The sequence below is a fragment of the Equus asinus genome, chromosome 4 (assembly GCF_041296235.1).
Source record: "Equus asinus isolate D_3611 breed Donkey chromosome 4, EquAss-T2T_v2, whole genome shotgun sequence".
In the NCBI taxonomy this organism is placed as follows: Eukaryota; Metazoa; Chordata; class Mammalia; order Perissodactyla; family Equidae; genus Equus; species Equus asinus.
The window spans coordinates 53497590-53507352 of NC_091793.1; the positions used below are offsets into that span (position 1 = coordinate 53497590).

General features: G+C 40.6%; 1 long non-coding RNA gene across 4 annotated transcripts in view; it reads right to left on the minus strand.

Moving 5' to 3' along the window:
• Window positions 1-8937, minus strand: part of LOC123277008 (uncharacterized) — a 43614-nt gene extending 34677 nt beyond the window's left edge. The window contains exons 1-4 of one of the 4 annotated variants that reach the window (XR_011502703.1): window positions 8780-8937; window positions 3087-3539; window positions 2159-2244; window positions 760-885 (exon numbers count right to left, since the gene is read on the minus strand). This is a non-coding gene — a long non-coding RNA (uncharacterized lncRNA). Of the gene's footprint in view, window positions 1-759; window positions 886-991; window positions 2248-3086; window positions 3540-8779 lie in introns of all 4 variants that reach the window. The other 3 variants (XR_011502702.1, XR_006513645.2, XR_011502701.1) reach the window with 3 other exon arrangements.
• Between the last annotated feature and the right edge of the window lie 826 nt (window positions 8938-9763).

Genomic DNA, 9763 nt, shown 5'->3' on the forward strand with positions numbered 1-9763 from the left:
ATAGAAAACCTTGGAAGGTGGTATTAGTATCTCCACTTTACTGATGAGAAAATTTATTTCAGATAAGTTAAGCGGTTTCCCAAAGTCACACAGCTAATGGTAAATCCAGGAGCAGAACCCGAGTCTAATTTCCAGGCTATGTTTTACACATTACACTATCTTTCTTAATAACTCATTCACTCAGCCATTCATTAAAACTTATCGACTGCCTACTATATATCAGGAATTATGCCAGGGGCTAGAGACACATGAATGAATGAGACAGAACCTTGTCCTCCCAGGAGCTCATCATCTAATAAGGAACAAGACTTGTGAATAAATATAAACTTTGTGTCACTGGTTCTTACCCACATCTATAATTATAGGAACTAAGTGCCCTGCAAAGACATCTCCCACGATCGTCGAGTATTCATAAGACTTCCACAATCTCATGAATACATCTTATCAGTTTCTGCCTATTTGAGAAATAGTGACCAATGGTCTATAATGACAAAAGATATGGTTTGACTTGCATGGTAATGACCTGAATAGTTATCTTTTTTATTAACTTGTATTAGTTTTGAACGAATTTTACCTAAAAAAGATCGATTTTGAGCTTCCTTGAAAATGTAGTAGATACTGACCTGCATTCCCACATGGCAGTAACAGGCTGGAACCCAATAGTAGCTGTCCTTTATTGACAAGGTACTTGGTCTCCAGGTTACCAGTGACCCACCTCTCTTGTTTCACTGACTGAAGCTACTTTACTCATTTCTTTACCTGCCTGGCCATCAGCCAAATTTCCCTGGCCTCCATCCCTGCCCCTCTCAGCTGGTCACCGCTGCATCGAGCTCTAAAAACCCCGTGATTCCACTGAGTCTTCCGCAGGAGGACCTTAGAAAGACCCTGTGGTCAGAGGGAGAGAATGTGTTAATATTTGTGCCATGCTGTTTAGGACAGATACAAAATAGGACTGTTTTTACAGAAAATTATCTTTCAATTCTTTACTTACAACCCATAGGATTCAGATATATGTCCATAGAGAACCGAGTAGAAGCGTTTATCAGTCAGGGTCCAGTCAGGAAAAGAGCAGCCACATTACTGATTTTAAAAGAGGAAGTTTAGAATGGGGAATTGGCTAAACACGTACTGAAGGACCAAAGAAGCAAAAGGAACACCAGGCAATACAGAGACAGCAGCTGCAGGACGCAGCCTTTGTCCAGAGCCTGGGAAGAAAGGGGAAGGGTGGGAGTTTTACAGCCTAGGAGCTTGGAGGCGGAGACGCCCAAAGCTGGGATTTGATCTTTGAGGAGTGGTGCCCCCAGCTGCCACTGGCACCTCTGAGGGGGATTGGTAACCAACTGTTGCACCCCAGTGAAGTGCTGTTACTTAGACACGGAATGGAGAGCAAACAGGAAGGAGCAAGCCCCTCTTCTCTCCTGCATTCCGCATCTCCCTCTAGAGCTTTCTAACGGCAGAGCAGAAGCCCAGCCCCAGCATCACAGAGCATGAACATGTAGGTTTGGGGGTGAGGGGTAAGAGCCTGGTAACCAGCACGCAGACATAATGTGGTCCTCATAGCGCTCTGCTTTGTAACAACCGAGGCTTTGTGACAGGACAACGTGTTATTCTTGGCTTTTCTTCCCTCAGGTTGAGTTTTCTCCCAGAATGGTCCTCGCTCAAACACATTCCTGGAAGATCCGCCTGCCGCTTAGGATTATCAACATGTGTGACTCCCAAAGTACAAACAGCCAACTCTCTCAGGTTGAAGACCTTGCTACAAAAGTAATTATAATAATGTGTGGCTCATATGAATCGAGGTATATGCAGCATGAAGCATTGATGAATTCAAAGAAGAGGCAACATTTGGGCAGCATCTTGAAGGACAGTCAGGGGTTCACCAGGAGAGGAGGGCAAGAGTCTTGTGGATAAATGAAGCGATACCTGTGCTGGAGGCCTGAGGGGGAAAGGGATGCGTGAGTGCCCGCAAGGGGCTGACATGCTTTGAGCAGAGGCTAAGCATGGAAATGGCAGCAGGTGGCACAGGAACTTCAGAGACTCTCTTTTTCTACCCTCCCCATCTCAACAGTCACCAAGCTCTGAAGATTCTGGAAAAGAAACCTCTGAAATTTGTTTTTATCCTTTCCACTCCCTCTGTCACTGCCTCATGTAAGCCTACCTCAAACCTCCTCGGGGCCAAGCACGCCGCGTATTTGTAGGGCATGCCAACTCCGGTCCCTCCTTCACACCGCTGCTGAAGTGATCCTGCTGAAACACGATAGGATCAAGTCTCCTCTCTGCCAAAACCCTCCACAGACCCCATCCCCTGTGTATGAAGCCTGAGTCCCCAAGCATGTCCCACAAGAGCCGTAACCTAACCCCTGTCCATCTTCCAATCTCATCTCCTCTACTCCTCCCTCCGCTTTAACCTCCAAGAAGGACGCCCGGCTGTGTTGCTGCCCATAGCCATCCAGCTGTTTCTCACTGCGCTGCCTCAGCATAAGCCTGGAATGCTCTCCCAGCCTCTTCCCCCATCTGCCTCCTGGTCCTCTATTAAAAGCTCTCTTAGATATCACGACCTTGAGGAACCTGTCCTGACCCCACAGGTGGAATGAACCACCTCTCTCTGGAGCTGTTTCTACCGCCTCTACTGTTATCCTCACCACGCATATCAAATTTGTTCACTTTAATTCTATCTTCTTTGACAAAGAACTTTTTGAGGAAAGAATATATATTTTCATTTTTAATATCTGCTATGCTTGATAATTGCCAGCCTTCAGTGAAGTCAGCATATTGTGAAGTGTCTTGCATGCCGAGTTAAGAAGAGTTTGGCTATTTTCCTATAGGAAAAAAAATTTTTTTTCTCTCTCTCTCCCCAAATGGGATGATATACATAGAAAAACTTTCAATAAGAAAAAAAAAAATCAGTCTAAAATGCAAATGTTTATTCATGTCTTAGAATGAATCTTTAGAGTCCTTAATAACTTACTCAACACTATCACTTGTTGAAAGAAAAATCTATCCTGTGACTCTTTTCTGAAACCCTTCAGCTCCCCGGCCTCCCTCTCCTCTGCGCAGCCCTGTCGGGTCTCACCGTTAGCTCCTACCTCCGCTCTCAGAAGCCCCAGGCACCGCTTTCTCCCTCCCAAGAACGTTACAGCATCCTCCCTGTTCTCCTTAAAGTCGCCGCCTCCTCCGCAGCCGCAGGGCCTTCCGTGCTCCGCCCTAGTCCAGAGCACGAGCCTGAAGGGACAGCAAGGCACAGAAGACACCTGTTCACGAAGCCCCTGATGAGCAAGGCCCGCCCTCCAGGCGCCACCCTTCAGGGCCCCAGGCGGCAGAAGCTGCAGCGCCGGATTGAAAAAGGGCGGCCAGCAGGACGTGCAAAACGATGGGAAAGTTTTGAAATTGGAGGTAAACGTATGAAAAGATCTTTAAAACATAACTTGCGTTTAACGAGGAAAAGTTAGGGGTGCACTCTCGTTAAGGGCCCAGGTACATGGCCGTCTTCGAGAGGAGTTCACGCGGCGGCCTGGAACAGACGGTTCTATTTGCCAGTCCTTAAGGGGTGTGCAGAGAAAAGAGAAATGCTCTGGGTCAGTGGTGGAGACGACTTTTTCATGGTCATTGCGTTCCCTCTTTTGCGAACACCTATGCATATCCTTCACCCATTTAAAAAAATTAGGTTAACTTCCTTATTAATTTTTAGTAGCTTTTTGAATACAGGATATATTAACCCCTTGTCTATCAAATATATTCAAATGTTTTTCCTAGTCTATTATTTTTCTTTTTATATTGCCTGTAATGACTTTTGCTATTCAGAATTTTGTGTATATACATATAAAAGTTATATATATGTTTTTATTTATATTTACATTAATAAATATGTTTGCATATTTATATATTTACATTAAACATGTTTATTGTTTACATATACATATATACATATATACATTTACATGTGTACAATACATACATACATATGGATGGATGGATTTATATATATGTGCATGTGTATGTATATGTAAATAATTCCATCTTTTTCTTTACAGTTGCCCCTTTTGCTTAAGAAAGTCTCCCCTCAACCAGAAGTTATGAAAATGTTAACATTTAGATCTTTAATCCATCTAGAATATATTTTTCTAAATTATGTGATTCAACTATTTTCTTCCAAGTGGATAGCTAGTACCATTTTTTTAAAGTCTTTTTTCCCCCAATGAGCTGAAATGCCAACTACCATATATTAATCTTCCATGTGTGCTGGATAACCTTCCTTGATTGCCTCGGATTCATTCTGTGCCCAGCCCATCCCAGGGAGCTGACCCCTAGGATCTGCGTCACCCAGGCCCCTTGATTCCTGATTTTAAATGGGCTTTGGCCAATGGGAGGCAGAGGCAGGAGACCGGAGGTCAGAAGGAGAGAGGTCAGAGAGAATGTTTCTTCCCCAATATTTCTTCCTTGCTTTGTCACCAAAGTGCCTTGACCTCTCTGTAGGTTCCCTTAACTGTGACTACATCTCTATAAACAGACACTCTCTAAATTCCGTTTCCAGTCTCTTTTGAGGGTACATTCTGCTTTCAGATGCTGTCTTTTCTTGTGCCTATTTATTTATTTTACAGGTTGATTATGGCTGTTCGAATATATTTTAATACATACTCAATTTACTATCTGGTTGAGATATTCTTTTATTCTTATTCCTCAATATTCTTCTACTCTTTCAATATTTTCTTGAAAATTCTAACACGGTAATTCTTTCAAATGAAATAATTAAAATAACCTGGTCAGTTTACAAAAAATTGAAATTATGGTTAAAATGGCACTCAATTTGGATGTCATTTGGCAGAGATTCTCCATATTTTGCTGCAGGTTTCCATCTTTGAAATGGCGCTGCTCAGTATTTTCAACTGCCCATTGCAAACCTCAACTGAATATGCACGAGACAGCTCAAACTAATTATTGCCCTTTCGGAATTCATTTTTATTCTCTCAGGCCCTTTCACTTGACGGTATTCACGCTGCTACACATGCTCATTTTCACTTACTCTTCCGCACTGCCTGCATCCACTGGTTGCCAAGTCCTGCTAATACTAAGGAGAAACATCCTTCAAATTCTTTCCCCATCCACCTCAGAACTACAGACCCAACTTCTCGTCAACTCTTGAATGAGCTGTTTATGTCCCTTAATCGGCCTGTAATCTCCAAGCCCCCTTAAATCTATTTTTCACACTGCCTCCAGAATTAGAGTTTTAAAATAGAGATGTGAAAATGTCATTCCTCTGCTGAAAACTTTCAACAGTTCCAATGTAACAAAGTCAAACATCCTTCATATTCTTGCCCCAATCTACCTTCCCGGTCCCTTTTACTTCCATTTACCACCCTCCCCAAATACGCACACACGTCCCATGCTCTAAGCACGATGGAATTTCCCAGACAGCTTGCTTCGTTTCTGTCCATGAAAATGCTCTAGTCCTGCACTGTCCAGTCCTAGTCCAGTCCTAGCCACATGTGGCTATTGAGCACTTGAAACATGGCTAGTCCAAATTTAGATGTACTGTGAATGTAAAATTCACATTAAAGTTCAAATACTTTGTACCCAAAAAGAGAAAGTTAATGTCAAATATCTCATTAATGATGTTTTATTAATAATTATTACAGGTTGATAATATAGTGGAAATGAGAATATAGTGGATTAAATAAAATGTATTATTAAAATTAATTTATCTGAGTTTTTTACTTTTTTAATGTGGCTACCAGAAAATCTAAAATGTCCGTGTGGCTCGTATTATATTTCTTTTGGACACCACTGCTCTGGTCTATGTTTTTCTCCTTCTTATAAAATCTTATTTGTGCTTAAAACTCTACTTCAGATGTCACCTCCTCTGGGAAGCCTTCTTAGCTCCTCGCTCCAGGTAAAAGCAATCCTTCCTGCCTGTGTCCCCATAGCCTTTGTACATACCTCTGTCACAGCACCTACCATGTTATCATGGAACTATTTGTTTATAGGTCTGTCTTTACCATTTTTTAAAATCTTTGTATCTTTGGTTTCTTTTACTGTCCAAATAGGCTTAGTGTTCAATCAACTTGTGGTGGTAAATGGGAGGAAGAAATAGTTTGTCATAAACTGAGACTAAGGATAATCACTGAAAATAATCACAAGATTTACCCCCAAGCTTATTGCTTACAACACAGCAAAGACAAATGTCCTCTTATGTAACTCTAGTAAGAGAAAGCTGTCGGTCTGCCAGGAGACCAGATGTCTTCCTAGCATGAACGCTAGGAGGGTTTTACTGCCTGAACCCTTACATGAGCCAGTGGACCACGTGGTACGCCAGGTCTTTAATCAGGGGCTTCAGATAATGCAGAAATACTCCTTATATGGCCATTGCTTCTATCAACCAACACTACAAGCAGGCAACACAATCTGACAGCTCAGACGAAGCGTTTTATGGACTAAAGTAAGACAGTGCAACCTGAGCTCTCTGGTGATCTCACTTGGTAAAGAGGAAGAAGCCAGAGAAGATAGTTGGGTTTGATTTTTTGTAAATCCACTCACAATCTTCGTCTTTTATTTGGAATGTGAATTATATTTCGATTTATTAAAATTATCGATACAATTGGGTTCAAATCTCTTATCACTCTGTTTGTTCTCTATTTGTCCTGCTTGTTCTTTCTCCTTTATGCTTCAATTCTTTTCATTCTTTGGATTAAGTATTGTTATTATTCCATTTTTCTCCTCTGTTAGGTTTTTAGTTATATCTTCTTTTGTCTTTCTTTTAGTGATTATCCTATCAGTAGATAATATTTATAAATTGCTTCAAAATACACACTTTTGTCAAAAGAAATACTTAAACATAAGGACATAGAACAATTCAGAGAAAAGGGATTGGGAAAGACACAATGAATGTGTGCTAACCAGAAGAAAGCTGGCGCAGCTACATTAATATCATATAAATGTGATTTTAAGACAAAAATATTAGATAATGACAAAGAGACAATTTATCTAAAGATATGACAATCCTGAGCATATAGTTACTTAATAACATGGCCAAAATATATGTTAAAAATATTGACAAAATTATAAGAAATCTACAAATCCGTAATCATAGTGGGTGATTTTAACATTCCTCTCTCAACAATTTGTAGATAAAGCAAACACAAAGTAGTAAGAATATTAAGGATTTAAACAAAATAATAATGAAGCTTGGTCTAATGGAAATGTACATATGAATCTTAAGCACAACTTTCCAAATACATAAAATATTTATAAAGTCTGACCTTATGCTAAGTCACAAAGCAAATGTCAACACTACCAAAACATCAACATAATAGTCACCACATTGTCTATTCCCAAGTCATTAAAAATCGAACATATTAACAAAGAGATAACTTCCCAAAGTACCCAGGTTTTGAAATTAAAAAATGTAATTGTAAGGAGTTTGTAGATCAAGGAGTAAATAAAAATAGAAATTGGAAAACATTTTCAAACTGAATAACGTGGAAATTTTATGTACTAACACCTAGGAGATTCAGCTAAAGCCGTACTCAGAAAGCTCTCTACACTGTTAAATGCGTATGTTAAAAAAGACAAATGACTGAAAATTAATGCTTTCAACAGAGGAAGTGAAAAAAGGCACAAAAGAATATAGCCAAGGGAAGTACAAGAAGGAAATAATAAAGATAAGAATAGAATTTATTGAAATAGGAAACAAAGAAATACTAGAGAATCACAAGAAACAAAAGCTGGCAATTTTTGAAAAGCTAGGAAAACAAAAACAAACAAAAATTCCTAGCAAGTTTGATCAGGGGTCAAAAAAATAAGGCACAAATATATTAGGAATAATAAAAGGGAGTTAGTGGACTTTTTCTTTTAATTGTATATATTCGTTTTAGTTCTTTTGGTCATAAAGAATCCAAACACCTAACATAAACCAACTTAACATTGAATTCATTGGTTCATATTATGGAAAAGTCTAGAGATAGGCATGACTTTGGGTATAGACTCCTCAAGGGTTTAAATTAAATTACTGTGACCCTAATTCAACCCTATTTCTCTCAGTCTCTCAATTCCACTCTCCTCCACGTTGGTTTCCTTGTTGTCAAACAGACTCTCCCCTCACGGGGCAGCACAGCTAGAGCCCACATCCTGCTAACTGCACTCCGGAGCGAAAGGGAGAGGATCTCCTTCCCAGCGTCTCAGTAGATGTATCATTGCCTTTTATTGGCTCGGAGTAGCTCATGAGGCCATCCCTCATCCAATAACCATGGCCCCAGGAATGTGATGCTCTGGTTGGCTGAGTTTGAACCACATCTCAGTGAGGGAGTAGGCCACACCACTGGCAGCACATTAACCAAACTCAGGGTGCAGTTAGAGAAGAATGGTTAATGGCTGCTCTAGGGCAAAAAATAACAGATGTGTGCACCACACTATGACTTGAGTAAAATGTTTTATTTTAAATAGGACTCCAACCCTATGAGTTCGCCAAGATGAGTTAGTTGCCAAATGTCCCTCTAGATAACAAGACAAATTTCATCTGTTGCGTGGAATGACTAGTACTATCCAATCCACCTGAAAGCTACAGGCCGTTCGCCAGAAGTGACTATTCAGGTTTGGGCAAATGTGGTCCTGATTTATTCTTTTTGACAGATATTAGCCGACAAATTCAACAATTTCTCAACATCAACTCCTAAACCACTTTGCTCCTTTTAGGTAGGTCTTTAATAAACTGAGTATCTTGACTTAAAAATACCGCAATGCTCTCTATAAAGTTTATTCTTTGTTCATTTATCCAAGAAATACTTACTGAGTGCTGACTATGTTCCAGGCCTTTCCTTTATTGTTGGAGAAACAAGAACAAACCACCAAGACCCTGCCCCCTGCCCTCGCGGAGGCGGCACTAGTGAGCCTGAGAGCAGACTCCGTTTTCAGCCTCTGCGCGCAGTGGAACTGTTCAGCCGTCGGAGCTGCTTTCACAGCCTTTTGAAAGCATTTTGCCTGCAGATTTCACAGGTCATTAATCTGGCCAAGCGAGGAGAACATTCTGCTCTTGTGGAAAAGTTCTATGGTCTCTGGGGAATGTGTCACTAGCGTTTAGACAGGGCTTTTGGTGGAAGAACCAGTGGAACGGGGACAATTTGTCCAGCCTGTCGTCTAGACCCTAGCCCCTCAAAACTACGATTTGCGGGACTTTTAAGGGTAGGATTTTGGAGGAAGGGAGCAGAGAGTAAGGAATGAGGAAAGGACCAGAGCGTAAAAAGCGGGATAGAAAGTTAGGGAAGAGTGGGGGGGGGGGGACAAAGAGGAGGTGATACAGGTTGACTTGTGCCTTTGGGGACATGAGTAGCTATGTGCTCACTGCTTGCTGTCAGCACTCAATGAGAGAGCCGAAAGATGCCTCCTCGGGATGACTCAGTGACCTCATTTCAAATGATCTTCAAAACTTTGAACAAAAACAATATCAACCAAAGACCCAGAAAACTAATTTTATGCCATCCTGACTTAATTATGGTGGAGAATAATTGATTCCATATAAAATGTCATGTTATATTCGTGTCATACCTCTTAGTTAAAACAATTTGGTTTAGATTTCGCTTACATACTTGACTAACAAGAAAATGATATTTGCGAAACAAAAGCAAGAAAATAAAAATGCAAATTCAAATGGATGGAAACTATGCATTTTCAAACAATGAGAATAATTATGTATACAACATCATAAGCTAGTCTTCAAAGAATGTAGGCAGTGATTGATGTAAAGTATTTCTACCAGCGAACAAAAGATCTCTTT